At 41.1% G+C, this 15,812-nt stretch overlaps 1 long non-coding RNA gene across 1 annotated transcript; it reads left to right on the forward strand.

The window, feature by feature from the left end:
- Positions 1–551: 551 nt before the first annotated feature.
- LOC117822901 lies at positions 552–13,213 on the forward strand. Its single transcript, XR_004633278.1, has 3 exons — positions 552–682; positions 10,036–10,148; positions 12,054–13,213. It is a non-coding gene; the product is annotated as an uncharacterized LOC117822901 (long non-coding RNA).
- Positions 13,214–15,812: the final 2,599 nt, after the last annotated feature.

Here is a 15,812-nt window from a genome sequence, read left to right on the forward strand (position 1 = left end):
TGGTCTCAAGCCAACATAGAGGAGAAGTCCTTCAACCCCTTTAAGAATAGGAGAGTCTGAAACTGTATGATTGTTAAAATTACAACACTATCAAAAGTTGGTGACATCAAAGTGCCACAACATCTTCAAAATGACTTATTTTTGGTATTATATTCATGGAGGCTAACTTTGGAGACACTGCTTTAGTGATCAAGTACTAACTTTTAACCTCACCTTATAATGCAGTCACATTTTCCCTCATAGAAATGTGTGCTTCATGGTGAATACAGACCCAATAAATCCCTCTTGTCCTTTGATTACTATCTTGTTAACAGCTTGTCACTTCATATAGGAGCATATTTCCAGAGTGTACTCAACATATGTGCGGATTATAGTCTTCTATGTGATGCCATTTGACTCTAAGTGACAAATAAACACAGAAAAGAGGAAAACAAAATGTTCCTGCATGCTACACATGCGAGCACAGAAAGCGGACGAGCCCATTCCTTGCAGACGTGGGGGTCCATGACGTTCACATGAACACTGCCATGCGTTGTGTGTGATGCAGGACTCAGGCTGCCCCACCCCCCTCCTCCATATACTACATGCCCCGGCCTCCTATATATACTTTACATCGTGGACACCGTGTACTATCCAACCCAGCCGTCCCCAAAAACCGGTCCAAAACCTCCAACAGCTGCAGGTAAGAGTTTAACTTTACAACTTTTATAGTGAAAAGACTTAAATAAGTAAGTTACAGGAGAGGAACAAGCGTGAAGAGCTGGTTTTACAACAGTTAAGCCGTTTTTTTAAAAAAGAAAATGTGTCCTATTGTCTTCTGTGGGTTGGTGTTGCTGTTTTGGAGATTTAGCTTTGGATTTAAAATGAAATATTTGTGGTTTTGCAGAAGCATAACATGTTAAAATTGATGCATTCAGCTTTTTTTTGATGCAAAATGTGGCAGTAAAAATGAGTATTTAGAAACCCCAATTAATTAAAGGGGAAAGTGACAAAATAAATGCAAAGCTAATCGTGAAATTAACAAAATAAGAGTTATTTAGCAAAAAAAAAAAAAAAAAAAACATTTGTCCTCTGAATGTATCTTGTAGTTTGATAAAAGTGGCTTGTAGCAACATAAAATGAATTCTTTGATGTGAAATAACTTCTTGAACAAGTTGTCCTGGTAGGAAAAATGAGAAGGCTACATAAAGACTTGTGATTGTTGCTTTTGCAAAGTGTCCTCTAAAGCTTTTATTTCAAATTATCATGCATTCAGCATTTTTTCCTCCTTTTCTCTAATGAAGATTTTCGTGTTGAAGGCTGCATGTGTGAGCTTTTATTTTGAAATAAGCTTTTGTTTGGTTGCATTTTGCATCTCAAAGTAGATAAAAAGAGGTATTTGATCATTTTAAAGGCTCTTTATGCCTTCAGTATGCACATATAGTCAGTCAGTCCTTATCTCAGTTTTCTGTGGGGTCTTTGTGAGCTGGTTTGTCTTCTGTACATTTTGTACCCGGCCAGTAGAGACACTGGGAAACTGCCTCTCCCTCTCCATTAAAGGTGTTTTCTCAAAGGTGCAAGCCAGTTTGAGTATTTGGTGAAAAACACTTTTAAAGTGGGATACATTTTTATTTTTAGTCTGATTTGGGTGCAGACTTTGTTTTTTTGGTTCTTGAAGTATCATGAAGACATTTCAAATAACAAAGAGACACCCTTTCTACCTTTTTGTCACAGCTACTCCTCACAGGCTTGATTAAAGTCTTTGGGGTCACTTTCCCCTCCTTGATTAGATTTACACCCATGTGTCAGATTAGCAGGAGGTTTCTAACACCAGGGGGGCAAACTGTTCAGCTTAATGCTAATTCACAGTCCTGAGATCTTGCTCCTTTTTACTGACAAAGCTTCTTTCATCAATCTGTTGTTTGCTTAAGTACAACTTTGTATTTGATTGTGTGTCAGCCATGTTGGCTTCTGCACAGCAGGGGCCCAAAATGGAGGTCATGCCCTGTGCTTCATGGACTTGGACACCTTGAGTACAGAAGACTGAGGTGGAGGGGGAAATTATTTGTGTGAACCCTATAAACTTTGGCATCCCCTATACTCATGCATTGAGAAGCTAGGAGAAGAGCAGCCCCTCCCCCATGTGTAACCTAAAACCTGGACCTATAGAAACACACTTACGTGTAACCCCAAAAAGGTGCTTTTAAACATGGCAGCACAGCAATGAAAGGATGTTGTGTGCATTAAATTTAAAGCCTAACCCTCCTGTTATGTTGTGGGTCAAACTGACCCTTTTTAAAGTCTGTTTTTAGGTAATGTATGCCTTCCAAACCAGTTAAATGCAGTATAAAAAGCTGGGCAGCATGTGACAGAAGAGGAGCTGTGTTAATTTATCAACATCACTTCTTCAAAAAAGAAAAAATTGAAATAAAATAAACAAATCTGTCATGTAAAACTATGGTATTTATATTTAGGGCTTTCCAATGTACTTTAAAAAAAGTTTTAACATGAATTTTAATGAAAAACGAGTGAGTTATCCTCATTGTACCATGATCTGTGAGAATTAAAGAACACCAATGGACCAAATCTTGATTTAAATGGTTAGTAATGGAGTTAAAAATTTGATTTAAAAAAACTGTGTATTGGGATTTTTGTGGTTCTGACACTTTTGGATAATTGAATACGCCCTGGGTCAAATTGACCCAGGAACATTATTGCTGTTTCAGAGAAACGAGCAATAAGGAAATGTGACTTGATCAGCAAGTGGGAGAGATATGTCAGAGTTTTGATGATTTATGGGTGTTTTTCTCCATTTCCAGACATTTCATACACAAAAAACTAACCATGACCATCCCACTGAAGATAAAATATATCCTTGAAGTCTTATTTTAAAATCTCTTGAAGTTTAGCTGGAGTTTTTGTTGTCTGAAGTGTGTGCTTTTGAAAAATATTCACCACCACTTCATTTTTCTTGCAGTATTAGACCTTAGTTGTGCAGTTTAGGAGTTAACTTTAAACAAAGCCACATGCATATATCAGCTTCTGCGTAATTGTTGCCATGAGCAGCATCACGCTGTTAAAGCCTGAGCGCACACAGCTGAGTGGAACCATGACAACAGCCGGGTACATGCAAGCGTCATGAGTGTGGAGGCTTGTCTCGGCTCTGAACTGGAGCAGCTGCATATATTAGCAGGCGGAGAGGTCGTAGTTGATGATGTAATCCTGAGGGTCTGTTGCCTGGCAGGATGAGTCTTTTTTTTGTTTTGTCGAAAATATTGATCGCTCTGCTGCAGCTCCTGATCTATCCCTCTCTCACCCGTTGTCCTCGCTCCGTCACAGGAGATCCCCGGCTGCAGGCGTCTGGGCTGCAGTGTGCACTAAAATGTGACATGAGAAGGCGGGATTAAGGGAGTGCTGCTGTTTTGTCATTGGCTGTTTGCTGCTGAGAACACAATGTACCCAGTTAATGTTTTTAAGATGCAGATGTGACCTTAATCTTCACTGTCATCCTCCTTCTTATAAATAATCGTTGAGAAAGCTATGAAGAATCCTTTTTATGTGCTGCAGTTTCAGATTCTCCTGATGTAAAGGCATTTACTGTTTCTGATCCACAATCCCTCTGACAATAACCTCAACATCTGTCTTATTTGGATGAAATCAAGACTTCTTCTAAACTTCACATCACTTGTTTGCACTTCCACAGTCTCTGGGCCTACAGCTCATCCTCATTGCATCCGTATGCAGCTGGTTGTTTTGAAACATGGCCACAGGTGATGCACAGATGCGAACACGCCCTTCTGCTTTCATGTTGATCCTCAGATAAACCTGAATAGTTATCAGGTGATTCACCTGCGTTTCTGCCAAAGCTTGCCAGTAGCCACTCCCAACACAGACTCGGCTACTGAATCAGCTGTTAGGAAGGCGTTTGGTTGCATGTTGCATGATTGTTGACTCATGATTCTTGTGTCCTTCACATGAACACTGAGATTAGAGAGGAATGCTGTGCTGCAGACAGCTGAGTGAGTGGAAACCATGCAGGATCTGAATCTGATCATCTGTTTCAGTTCTGTTTAAAGCCTCTGTGAGGAGTTTTCACTGGTTATGAAACATTAAAATTACACGTCATATCTCTTTATTGACTGCTAAAGAAAATGAGACCACTGACAATAAGATTTCTTTATTGTAATTGATAATACATGTCTCACTAGGAGGATGTAGATGTCGGCACATTACAGAATCAAACAAAAGACACTTCGTTGACTTATACTGTTTTTCAATCACAGTTTTTTTTAATAGTGATAAATATGATCCTGTCTTGTTTACATTTGCAAAAAGAAATGAACTTTCAATGCAAAAATACAGCATAGCAGCTTGGACATTTTTTTATTGCTAGGCATGCATGCTTCGGCAGTCCAGAGTTAGCATTTTCTGTGTTTTTTCTAATCATAACATTCAGACTTCAGCTGCATAGTTTTTCCCCTCTACAAAGTTTGGACCTTCAATAAACATGATGAAAAATTAAAGAAGCTAATGCTGAGATCCTGGGGTTAGGTCTCTTATGCGTCAAGGTTACAAAACAGCTGTATCATTTGCCTATCTCACAAATACACAGCTGAAAACTAGGGATGGGTACGAATACTCGAGTACTTGCCATTACCTCATTATTTGAGTAGCATTTTGTTACTCGTGCACCTGGCAACATAACTTGAACTCATACAGCGTTGCACGTGTGACCGAAGCAGTCTAAAAATATGACTCCAATGCGGAGGTGTTAAAAGCTGCAGTTCATCGAGGATCCGCTTGAGGCTGGCTCCGGAAGTACCGGAAGTCACATACACGTGAATGGGAAAAAGACGATCTTTACAGCAGAAATAAACATGTTTACAGCCTGTTACAAAAGACGACTGTAGTCTGGATAGCCCACTTCTCGATCGGCTCTCCCTGTGAGGGGAGTGAATTTTTTTTCTAAACATCAAATTTCAAAGATATTGAGATTACGTGTCTTCCAATGAGAGGCACAGCTGACTGCGGGAACACTGTAGCTGTTGGCTAGGAGGCTCAAAGCCCAAAGCCTGCCTCTTTACATCACACTGGCTCGACAGCGGCAATATGACTGCCCCCGACGATTTGCCTCAAAGAGATGGGTGACGTCCCGGATACTACGTCCATATTTTATAGTCTATGGTGTGACAATGTGCTTTTTGTTTTCGCCTAACTGAATATACTAGGTAGGAAAATAATTAAAGGGATATAAACGTTATCAGCAAAAACAACTGTTTTACGGCAGCTACGGCAACTCTCTAGGAACATATTATTCCACCGAAAGTGAAAGCACAACAAACACAGAACTGTCTGCGACACCTGTAACATGTCCGTTAAAAAAAGTGATGACTGGAAGTACTTCAAAAAAAACGATGAAGTTAATGTGCATTGCAAGATATGTGACGTTAAACTTGCATACCATAGAAATACTAGTTTGATTCTTAACCACATGAGCTTAAAGCACAAGGAGAAACAGCCGAGTAAGATAACAGGAAGTCTCACATCATGTCTTTTGTTGCCCTGTGATGAAGTATTTCTTGCTTTTGTTTCAATGATGATTGCAAACAGCTGTATTTGCTGAATCAAAAAATTGGGAATAGAACATGCCGGCAAGCAAAACAAATTACAGTACTTAGAGTACTTGCACAAAGTTTGCAACAGTTGTGCATCGATCACATGATGGTAGCATCACCATCCCCTCCTGCTTGCTAGAAATGAATCTTCCTGCGTTTACCCTGAGTTTAGTGCGTGTGTGAATAGAGCTCCATTCTAGTCTCTCACTGAAGTTTTGAATTTCAGATCTGATCAGACTTAATCTATAGCTTCTGAGGACAGTTAGTACCCAGCTTTGCACAGACAAGTCAAATGTTTCCATTGCATGTTCCCAGCCGCTGACACCTGAGCTGACGTGTAATGTATAGGCGCTCTTCTGTTTGCAAGCACAGCCAGGACATTCAAACTGGCTGTAATTTCTACACAGTCCACTTATTGACAGGACAGAGGAGCTGCCATTTAAACGAGAGATTTAGTCTCACGTGCTTCATTCCTTCCTGCCTCCCTTCTTTCCTTCCTTCCTTCCTTACAATGTCTGAACCTACCTAATTACTTCCTAGATCTTTTTATGCTTTAAAGACACATCAGGGAAATTTGAAGAACTTTCAGGTAGCAGCTTTGCAGAGCGTCTGTGGGATTTTCCATGTAAGTTTGAAATAGCGCATTAAAAACAAAAACAATGAAGGCATGATAGGCTTTGTCATGGTTGCACCAGGGTGGCACCTTTTTTTTTTTTTACGAGCATCAAACCTGTTGTCAGGCTATCATTAGACATTTAACTCTTCAATGGAAAAAAAAGTTTTTAGAGTGTCAAGTAATCATGCGCAGATCCAGGTTAAATCTTTTGACATCTTAAGTGTAAGACCGTCTAAGAGCTCCTCAGATTGGCCGTAGACTTGCTTGGAGTCAAATTCTAAGCACTAGCTCTAATCTTTTAATCACAGCCCAAATCCAGACCAAAAAATGAGCTTACCTTGTCATTAATGCGACTTAATTGTGATCCTGTTTTAAGATGAAATCAGAAGCCTCGTAATTGGCGCTAGTTTCAAAGCTCGACGTCGGAGTTACTTTTATGGTAGTTGAGTTCAGGGTTTGGCTTGTATCTACTTCATCCCACTTGAAGCTCATTTATGCTTCCTTCATATACATAGTAGGGATGCACCGATCCTTCTTTTTAGGTCCCGATACCGATATCGATACCTGGGCTTTGGCATCCGCCGATGACGACGCTAGCCGATCCGATCCTGGTATTGATTTAACAATCTCTTTTCCTTAATGTGAGGATAGAATCATGTTTAATCTACTTCAGGCTTTTCTGACTTGATGGTAAACTGTACCTGGGTTCCAAGTGCTAAACCAAAGGGTGGAATCCCTTTTATTTCAAGGATCCGGAACAATTAAATCCAATAACCTGTCCGTTTTTTTCACACTTTGAATCCATTAAACAAAGGTTTCTTGCTTCTGTGCAGTACAGCTGACGTAAACTTCTTTCTTTTGGCTTCCATTATATTTTTCAGTGCGACTGCAATCCATTGAAGCATTAGCGCTGCACATGTTGTAAGTTTCCGGCGGAGTTGTTGGCAAAAGAAGGTGAAATGCACCCAATCCGAGTCTCTGTAGTTATCCTCCATCATGCTCCACCAGGCAAAAATGCACAGACCGGCTTGTGCTGATGACGTAGGAGACGCACATGGCTGTTGTAAACACAGAAAAGCATAGAACTGAGATGAATAGATCTGCCATATGGATCGGCACTATATATCGGCCCCTTGTCACCGATATCCGATCTAGCTTTTTGAGACCGATCTAACCGATATCCGATACCAGGATCAGATCGGTGCATCCCTAATACATAGATGCATATATTTTTAAATTAAATAACCATCACTTCATGGCTCAAAGTTAGCTTTTTGTACTTTGTAGCTCATGAGATACAAACTTCACAAATTTGGGACCCTCAAAAATGAAGGATCGGAAAAGCCAGCAGCGTTAATGTATTTTGAGAAGGATAGCATACATTAACAAGCTATTAATGTCATTATACATGCTACATCTTTCAGTGCATGACAGAATACATTCATTTCAGCATTTCAATAGCAGAATATTATTATATGCACATTGGGAAGTCTTAAGTTGTATAGCGCCACATCACAACAAACGTCATCTCAAGACGCTTTTACTAACGGATTAGGTCTAGATCGTACTCTGTTAAATTACTAACAAAGACCCAACACCAAGACAGGGTAAGACAGTCTTATCTCATCTGAATCCACCATTAGCATTGCACCTCATAGTATTTAGCTTGTTACAGGAGCAAGGAAAAACTTCCTTTTTCAGGCAGAAACCACAAGCAGAACCAGACTAATGTTAGACAGCTATCTGCCTCGACCGAGTAGTGGTTGGAAAGAGGGATAGAGGAGAATAAGAGAGAGTGAGAGAGAGAGAGAGAGAGTGATGATAGTAGGGATGGGTACGAAAGAGGGGGAGGGGGATAATGCATTGGCAGACAATAGTGATGGGGGAGGAGTCAAAGCCTGCTGCAGTACAGTGTGGGTTTTATTGGTTGTGATACACACAGGGTAAGAACTTTCTCAGTACTTCATGTCAAATGGAAGTTGTTTAAAACTCTAAACACTCATTCTGTAAACATCAATACATTTCAGTCTGAGGCTCCATTGAGAGAAGCTGCATCTGTTAGTGCAGTGAGATGGAAACAGATTATGTAACAATAAGAGCGAACGGGGAAATGACTACACAGCTGAAATAAATGTTCAGAAAAGAGGAACTTTATTTTCTGGAGCGTCACCAGACTCTGGACTGACAGCCTCTAACATTTAATATCTGCTCCACTATGAGCTCAGATGTGCACATCAGGCTTGTTATGTAACACACTGTGCCATGCCACTTTAATAACACACAGCTTTTGGATTGTGAGTATTGTTGTGTTCGTATTATCCTCATGTTTACCTTCACTCTACGGAGCAGAGTAAGTGGTTTCCCCAAAGCCCTCTGTGGGTTTAACTGGTTTTGAAAGGGGGGCGGGACCGGGTGTGTTTTTAGAAAGCTTCCTGCTGAGAGTAATACACTTGGACAGCAGTGTGTGCATGTGTGTAATGTGTTCAGAGTGGGCGTGTGTTGAAGGCGAGCCCGTAGATCTGGTTGGGTGACAGTAGGGTTGTATAAAAAGGCGGAGCACAACACTGGAGCGCTCTCAGTAGTTCAAGTCCATCCCTCTGTTTGGCATCTGGTTGGATTTTTCAGCGTGGTTGGAGAGTTTGGGGTCCAACCGGGCGATTTCGGCCTTTTTTTTCCGCCATCAAAGACCTCTGGAAGGTGAGGAGTCAAAAGGTGTTGGTTTTTGCGTATAAGAGGGACTTCTCACAGCAGGAGCTGCTGTAAAAGCTGGGATCATAGTTCTGTTTTTCTTGCAGGGGAGGTAACTTCAAAGAGGCTGGCATTTTAATGCTTCACATACCTTTTTACCTGCACCCAAATCCTCCTCCTTTACCTTCTTTGGATCACCTAAGAAGCGGTTGATCCCAGCGGACAGCGACCTCCCTTGCTGTTTAAAGAAGATAACATCATTTAGTTTTGTGTTTTTGGCCTTCTCTCCTTCATCTGGTCTTTCTGGGATGATCTTTCTTCCATTCTTATCCCAGTAAAATCAACCCAGTTTGCAAACTTTTGTAAATGCAAAATCTCCCTAACTCCCTGTTGAGAACATCTTGTTCTTCAAGTCCCAGCTGCATTGACTTCCATCCCTCCAAATGCTCAACTTTGACTTTCTTTAAAGTCTCAAAAAATCCTGTAAACCTCCCTTTTTCTGCATCATGACATATTCGATTGACCACGTGTGAATCAATGAAATCACACAGCGTTAGTTCATGACGCAGCATGAATAGAGCCTCTTGTTCGTGCAGACTGGAACGCGATAATTTAATAAAGAGTTAAAGGTTTTTACGGGCATTCAAAGAGTCCAGATTCCAGATGTGAAATGTAATAAGTAAAATGTTAAGGTCTCTCTGCATGAGGTCCATTTTTCCCCCCCCTGCACAACTTGTGCTTCATGTCATGGCTGCAGGCGAGAGTTGTTCCTCCCTCATGCAACGCTCAGATGGTTTGAGTTTATGTGCAAGCCAACGGCAAAGTTCTCCTCCTCCTGTTGGAAGCAATATCTTTCAGAAAACTCATCAAAGTCTGACGCAAGAGAGATCGTATCTCTTACTTCAGTCAAAAAATATTGGACTTCGACTTTGATTTTTGGCTCTCAAGACGGGACAAGAAATACTAAATGTACTTAAACGTTCCCGAGATCCAACCATTGATAATCGCTCATGGATATTTGAGTTTCCAGGATGTATTTCTATGTTTGTAACTTTGAAGAAATAGTCTTTCGTGTAGTTGTTTCTGTGTACGCTTGCTGCAAAGATACTAAGCAAATTCTCTATTTCGTCCTTGCAGGTCTTGAGAGCCGCCCCAGCTCTTCCCTCAGTCACAACCCTCCTCAAACCACACCAGCAGACATGATCATCAGACTGGGCAGACTGACCCCTGGATACTTCCGCCTCCTGCAGGTATGTGCTGCTTCATCCTTCGGCCATCTGATTCCCTTACAGATACTCATAATGGATAAAACCTGTAAATTACTCTGTAAATGTGTCTGATATGGAAAATAAGCGACAGAGAAGGATCTGTAGAAAACCATTCATTGGGGTCATATCGTGATTAAACCTCACTGTATGGCTGAACAGGTCTAATATTTAATATTTTGTACTCAACATTTTAGTCAGTCATCGTCCGCTCATGTCGGCATTAAAGCTGGATCAAATCTAAACCTCTTTACAACAAGCGCCTCAAAGCTGTTTGATGGTACACTCCACTTTCATCACCTCCATAATTAGTGCTGACACTAATCATTAGCAAATAATTTCCTCCTTTCATCCCCTGCTGTCATTATAACCCAGCCACCAGCAGTGACCCTCCATATGTCTGGACCGCTGCATTGTGCTGACTCTTTGTTTCCAAATTAGTGTAAATGTGTGAACACAGACTGTCCCCTCGTATGGCTTTCAACTGACTCAAAAGCTCAACAGACCGGAGAGAAGTGACTGCCTGTTACATAAGAGTCGACTGTAGGCGCACAAGTGAAATCAGCTTTTTGAATTAGTAGTTATAGAAGCATTTCGACCACTGAGGGGGGATTACATTTTGCACTTTAGGATATAAAACTTTAGGTTTGAGTAGACCAACACTATAACCTCCATTTTGTTTTTCTTTTTTACTTTGTCGGCCGTTTGAAACAAACCTTTTGCAGAAAGTTACCTCGTTTGCAAATGCTAATTTAACCAGGAAGAAAAATCAATCAAGCTTTATTCATCTAACCTTTCATACAAATCAAATGCAACCCAAAGTGGTTGACAGCGATCAAAAACAAGAAAGAAATAGAAATAAATAATAGCAAGACATATTAAAAAATAAAAGGAAAAAGGATTTTAAAATGGAGGCTAACGCACACCAACATGAATAAAAGATGTAGAATTGAAATAAGTTAAAGCATCAAATCAACATTAGGAATATTAATAGTTTGGGGTGCTGTTCGTCTAGCGGTCTAAGCGCACACCCCATATACAGAGGCTGTAGCCCTCGTAGCAGAGGCCTCGGATTCGATTCCAGCCTCGACCATTTACTGCATGTCCTCCCCCTCTCTCTACTCCCCACATTTCCTGTCTCTCTTCAGCTGTACTATCCATTAAAGGCAAACATGCCTTAAATAAATAAATACAAAAGGGTAAAGATAAAAGTTGAAGATAAAATAAAGGCTGAAAATATCAATAGATAAATACTTAAAAAAAACAGAGTTAAAAATAATACAACAACATAAAAGTAATAGAATTGTTAAACCCTTCGTAAAAGCCAGACTAAGTAGGTAGTTTTTATTTTACGTTTAAAAGTCTCAACACGAGCGGCTCTTCTTGCCAGTAAATTTAAGGTGTATACTCTCTCTAAATGAAGTAGTGTGAATTTCAGCAGCTGTTTAAAATGCTCACATTCTTCTCTGGATGCTCCAGGCGCTAAAGGGGTCAAAGAATGCACAGAGGAGCTGCACGTTTAGAAACCGTGCCTACACACTGTGTAGGAAGTCTTTCTAAAGAGTGTAAGATATTTGATTCATGGGCCTTTTAGACTACTCAGTGCACAAAACACTGTCCCCCCTTTTGTGAAAGTCTCCCCCTCTCGTAAATGTTTAATGGCTGTTGTTGGTGAAGGTGTGGTCTCATGGTGCAGGGCGGTGGAGCAGAGGTGACTGGTGGTAGTTTGATGTTTTGAAGAGGAAGCCTCCTCCTGGCAGAATATTTGCTGAATGTTTGCTTCTTACCCGTGTGACCAATCAGACTTGAGCCTCTTTGTTGACGATCAACATTGTTTCCAATGTTTGCTGACCTCTGACCTTTGCCCTGCTTGTTTTTGTGTCTCTGCAGAGGCAAGTAGCCGGCGAGGTGCAGACGCAGCCACAGGACCGCGCGGTCAACCAGATCGCCATGATGCTGGCCATCATGGGCCTGAGCCTGTCCTACTACAGTGCCAAACAGATGACGGAGAAGGTCCAGGCAGCCCAGCCCGCACCCTGAAACTTGACAGAGACTTGACCGTTCTGACGGAGATAATGGACGAGCTGATGAGACGTGAAGGACGTGGAGCCGGAACGGAGACGCACTTTTCTCACCTCACAGTCATAGTCACACTCAGACACTGAATTTCTGGGATCCCTCAAGTCAACATGCGCAGAGACTTCAGGGCTGCTGCAAATAGTTTTCTCTACTTTGTCATCGGGACCTTGAGGGGGGTTTAAAGAAGGGGGCCACTCACTTTGGATCGTGGAGAGGACTGGTTTTGAGGACTGGTTTGGGTGGGTGATTGAAACCAGCTGACAGCCTGCTGAGTCTGACCATTAGTTGTTACAAAGGTACATGCCTGCAGGATGCCACCAATACTGCTCTGAGCTCTAAAAAAAGGGGGGAAACTCTAAGAAAACTGTGAATTTAGCTTAAAACCTGTCCGAGAAGAGTTCAATAATCAGAGCAGTGATGCCTTTTAAAGGAGGGCTGACTGCAGCTGAGCTGTACCTTGTAACAAAGTGATGGCAGACACACACACAGGGTTAAAGGGGATTTAAAAAGAAAAGATAACTCAATCCGTTTCAGGTTTTCTGTATTTTTGTTTCTGCCACAAGAGAACCCTGTAGAGAGCTGTGTCACAAACTGTCCATATGCTATATACGTGTGAAATCTTTCTGAGTCTCGGTGAATATTTGCACACAAGTGCAGCCATGTTTTAAAGACTAGATCTGCAAAGGGATTTAAAACTACTCACTACCTTTTTTTTTAATGGTGTTACTTTTCTGTGATTTCACCGTTTTAACATAAATCTATGAAGTCCTGTTGATAAGATGTGTGACTACCTTAATAAGAACTCTTCCTGCAGTATCTTCATGTAAACATGTTACTGTAACAGAATATTGCATGAGTGTGCAGACTTTTAATCAAAGAATATTTCAAGTCTGTTTTGTTTTTATTGATGCAATGAATGTATGACTTTATTTTGTAATGATTTAATAAAGCTGTGAATATTTTGAACAAGAGTGACAGTGGGCTTTTAGTGGTATTGTAGGAAATATTTAACAGCTATTTGATTAAGACTTTATTCACATATAGAAAAACATTTCAGAGTTAACTTGAGCAGATCTTTTTTTAATGTTTGCTGAGGGAGCTGCAGAGCTTCAGTGTTTCCTGAATCAGAGAATCTATGGTGTCATGCAAGCAAAGGGAAGTGGTGGGGCTCATACACACGCTGTTTCTCTTATGTAAGCAAGGAGGATGCTAGCGTGCCCGCTCCACACGAAAGCCCGATAGTGAATTTGCAAAAAATGCTTTAGCAGTGGCTTTGTTTGAGAATCGAGCAGGAAGCTGATGCAATGCAAGGCTTTTGAGCATAAATGCCTTTACTGATGACACGAGAGGAGGACATACTCACGTCTTTGAGTTCCAGTTAGTCCTTAAATATCAGGTAGACTGAAGACTATGTTGTTTGAGGAAAACAGGAAGATGGAAGGAGTGTTAAGAGGGATGACTAAAGAGAAATGCGTCCTATGAGAGATTATGAAGCAATTAATGAGTTTATGATGCTTAAAAACAGGCAGATAGGACCCTGGAGGAAATCAGGGATCATTATGTATGGCTAGCGTGTTGGTATGGGTGAAGTGAGGCCATTGTCCCCAACTCACAGAAAATATGAGGCTTTTTATATTTATGTTCCCTGAGTTTCATACCATCAGTGTGTGTTTGAGAACTTCACACGTTAGCCAGACAGGACCGATTTCCTGCTGTTTCCTCCCCTGATCCCCTTCTTCCCACAAAAACAGGTTTGAGGCACATTGGTGTCTGCTTTTCTGCACGTTCTCCTTCCCCTTCCTCTGGCAGGGCGGGGAGGTTATAAAGTGCGCATGCCTGCTCGCAGTCTGATGTGATGTCCTGTGACAGGCTGAGACCTCGTTGGGCGCCACGTGCCCCCCTCTGCCCACGCCACAAGCTCCTCCTCCTCGCCACCCAAGTCCCATCCCCCCTCGCACATCACTGGGCAAAAAAAAACCCCACTTTATTGTCTCGGTGATGCTGGGTCCATAACGAAGGGCGCTCATTGGCTAAGCGGTGATGCGTCACTAAAATCGGCCTCGTTGTGAGCCACGGAGACACAAAGATGGAGATAGAAGCATGAGTGGGAAATGTGTGTATGGACGATCTGTTGGCTGTAGTTTCTTTGTTTTAAAAACCAATAACGTCTCAAAGGAAAATAAGACTCAGGAGAGAGAGGTGGCCTTAAAAGTTGAAACTGACAACACAAGATGTTTGTGACGGCCTTAATGAAGCTTTTGTGAAAAACGATTAGTCAGGAATGGATGGTATTTGGAGCTGCAGGTGTGAACAAGAGACAGAAAAGACATGTGCTGGATCTCAAAGGACTGTCACCTTCAATTTTCCAATCATTGAGTTCAAACTGCTCAAACGAGCAATTATAAGAAATGTGCTCAGCTTGTTTGAGCACGATGAATCTGTACGGCAGCAGGAGAGTTTCTTGCTCTTCATGTTCTTTTGACCACATTTTTGACGTTTTATGAACATATAGTGTTTTTAAAGTGTACTTGCACATTCTTTGAACTGTAGGGCTTATGAAGAAGTACTGTATGAACACTTTTACATGAGGGCTGAATTGTGTGAGCCTCAAAAACAAACATTTCATGTTGCACTGCTGCTGAACGTTCAATAAAGATGTTAAATTGTAATATTTCCAAGCGTTTTTCTTATTTCCTCGTCATAAGTTTACCCCTGAAACCTCAAAAAGATAACCTCATGCTCAACATTTCAGTGTGTTGGCTATAATGTCATTTTTTCAGGCCAATGTTAGTTCAGAAACAGATATCAATGAAGGAAAACTGCTTCTGATGATGTATACTACTGAACATATGAAAGTAATAACTTTAACCTTTATTTTTCTTAGACTACAAAACCACAAGAAGTCAGAAAAGGTAATCAAAGAAACAGAAGAAAACACAAGAAGGGTTACTTTACAAGTTAAGCTAGCACAACTTGATGCTAACATTGGCTAACTGACCCTCAACTACAGTGAAGCTGTCGTTTATCATGCTAGCTTCAACGCAAGGCTCTTGACTGTTTTTTTCCTTGCCAGCAGCTTGTTCAGTGATTTATTTGAAATATGTTGAGCGTTTCATGTAGCTTTGAGCTTTAAAAACTTTACATAGAGACCAGTTTTTCCAGATTTGGCCGCGCTGATACTAATGATGTGAATCTGTTAGCTTAAAAACAGAGCTACAACAAATGCTTACAGGATTATAACAACTGTCTTCTGAACCAGTTAACACCTGCACCACAATTGAGGTTAAGTGGGAAAATGTTCAAAGAGGAGACGGATAAGATGCTTAAAAGTGCTAACATAAACAGACAGTCTCACCTCTATGATAATAATGGTATATCATTTATTTACAGGCATGAAAGTGACCACATTACAGGTTTCTCATGTTTGAACCACTAGTTCAACAGCGATCACTCAGGGGTGTATCTAAAGGGGGTTCCAGAAGTGGCTTAAAGGCATTCCCCCGTGCTGGTCTAAGATCATAAACTCGGATTGGTTTGCCTTGTCAAAGGTACGACTTAGGTTAAATTCAA

The sequence above is a fragment of the Notolabrus celidotus genome, chromosome 12 (genome assembly GCF_009762535.1).
Source record: "Notolabrus celidotus isolate fNotCel1 chromosome 12, fNotCel1.pri, whole genome shotgun sequence".
NCBI lineage: Eukaryota > Metazoa > Chordata > Actinopteri > Labriformes > Labridae > Notolabrus > Notolabrus celidotus.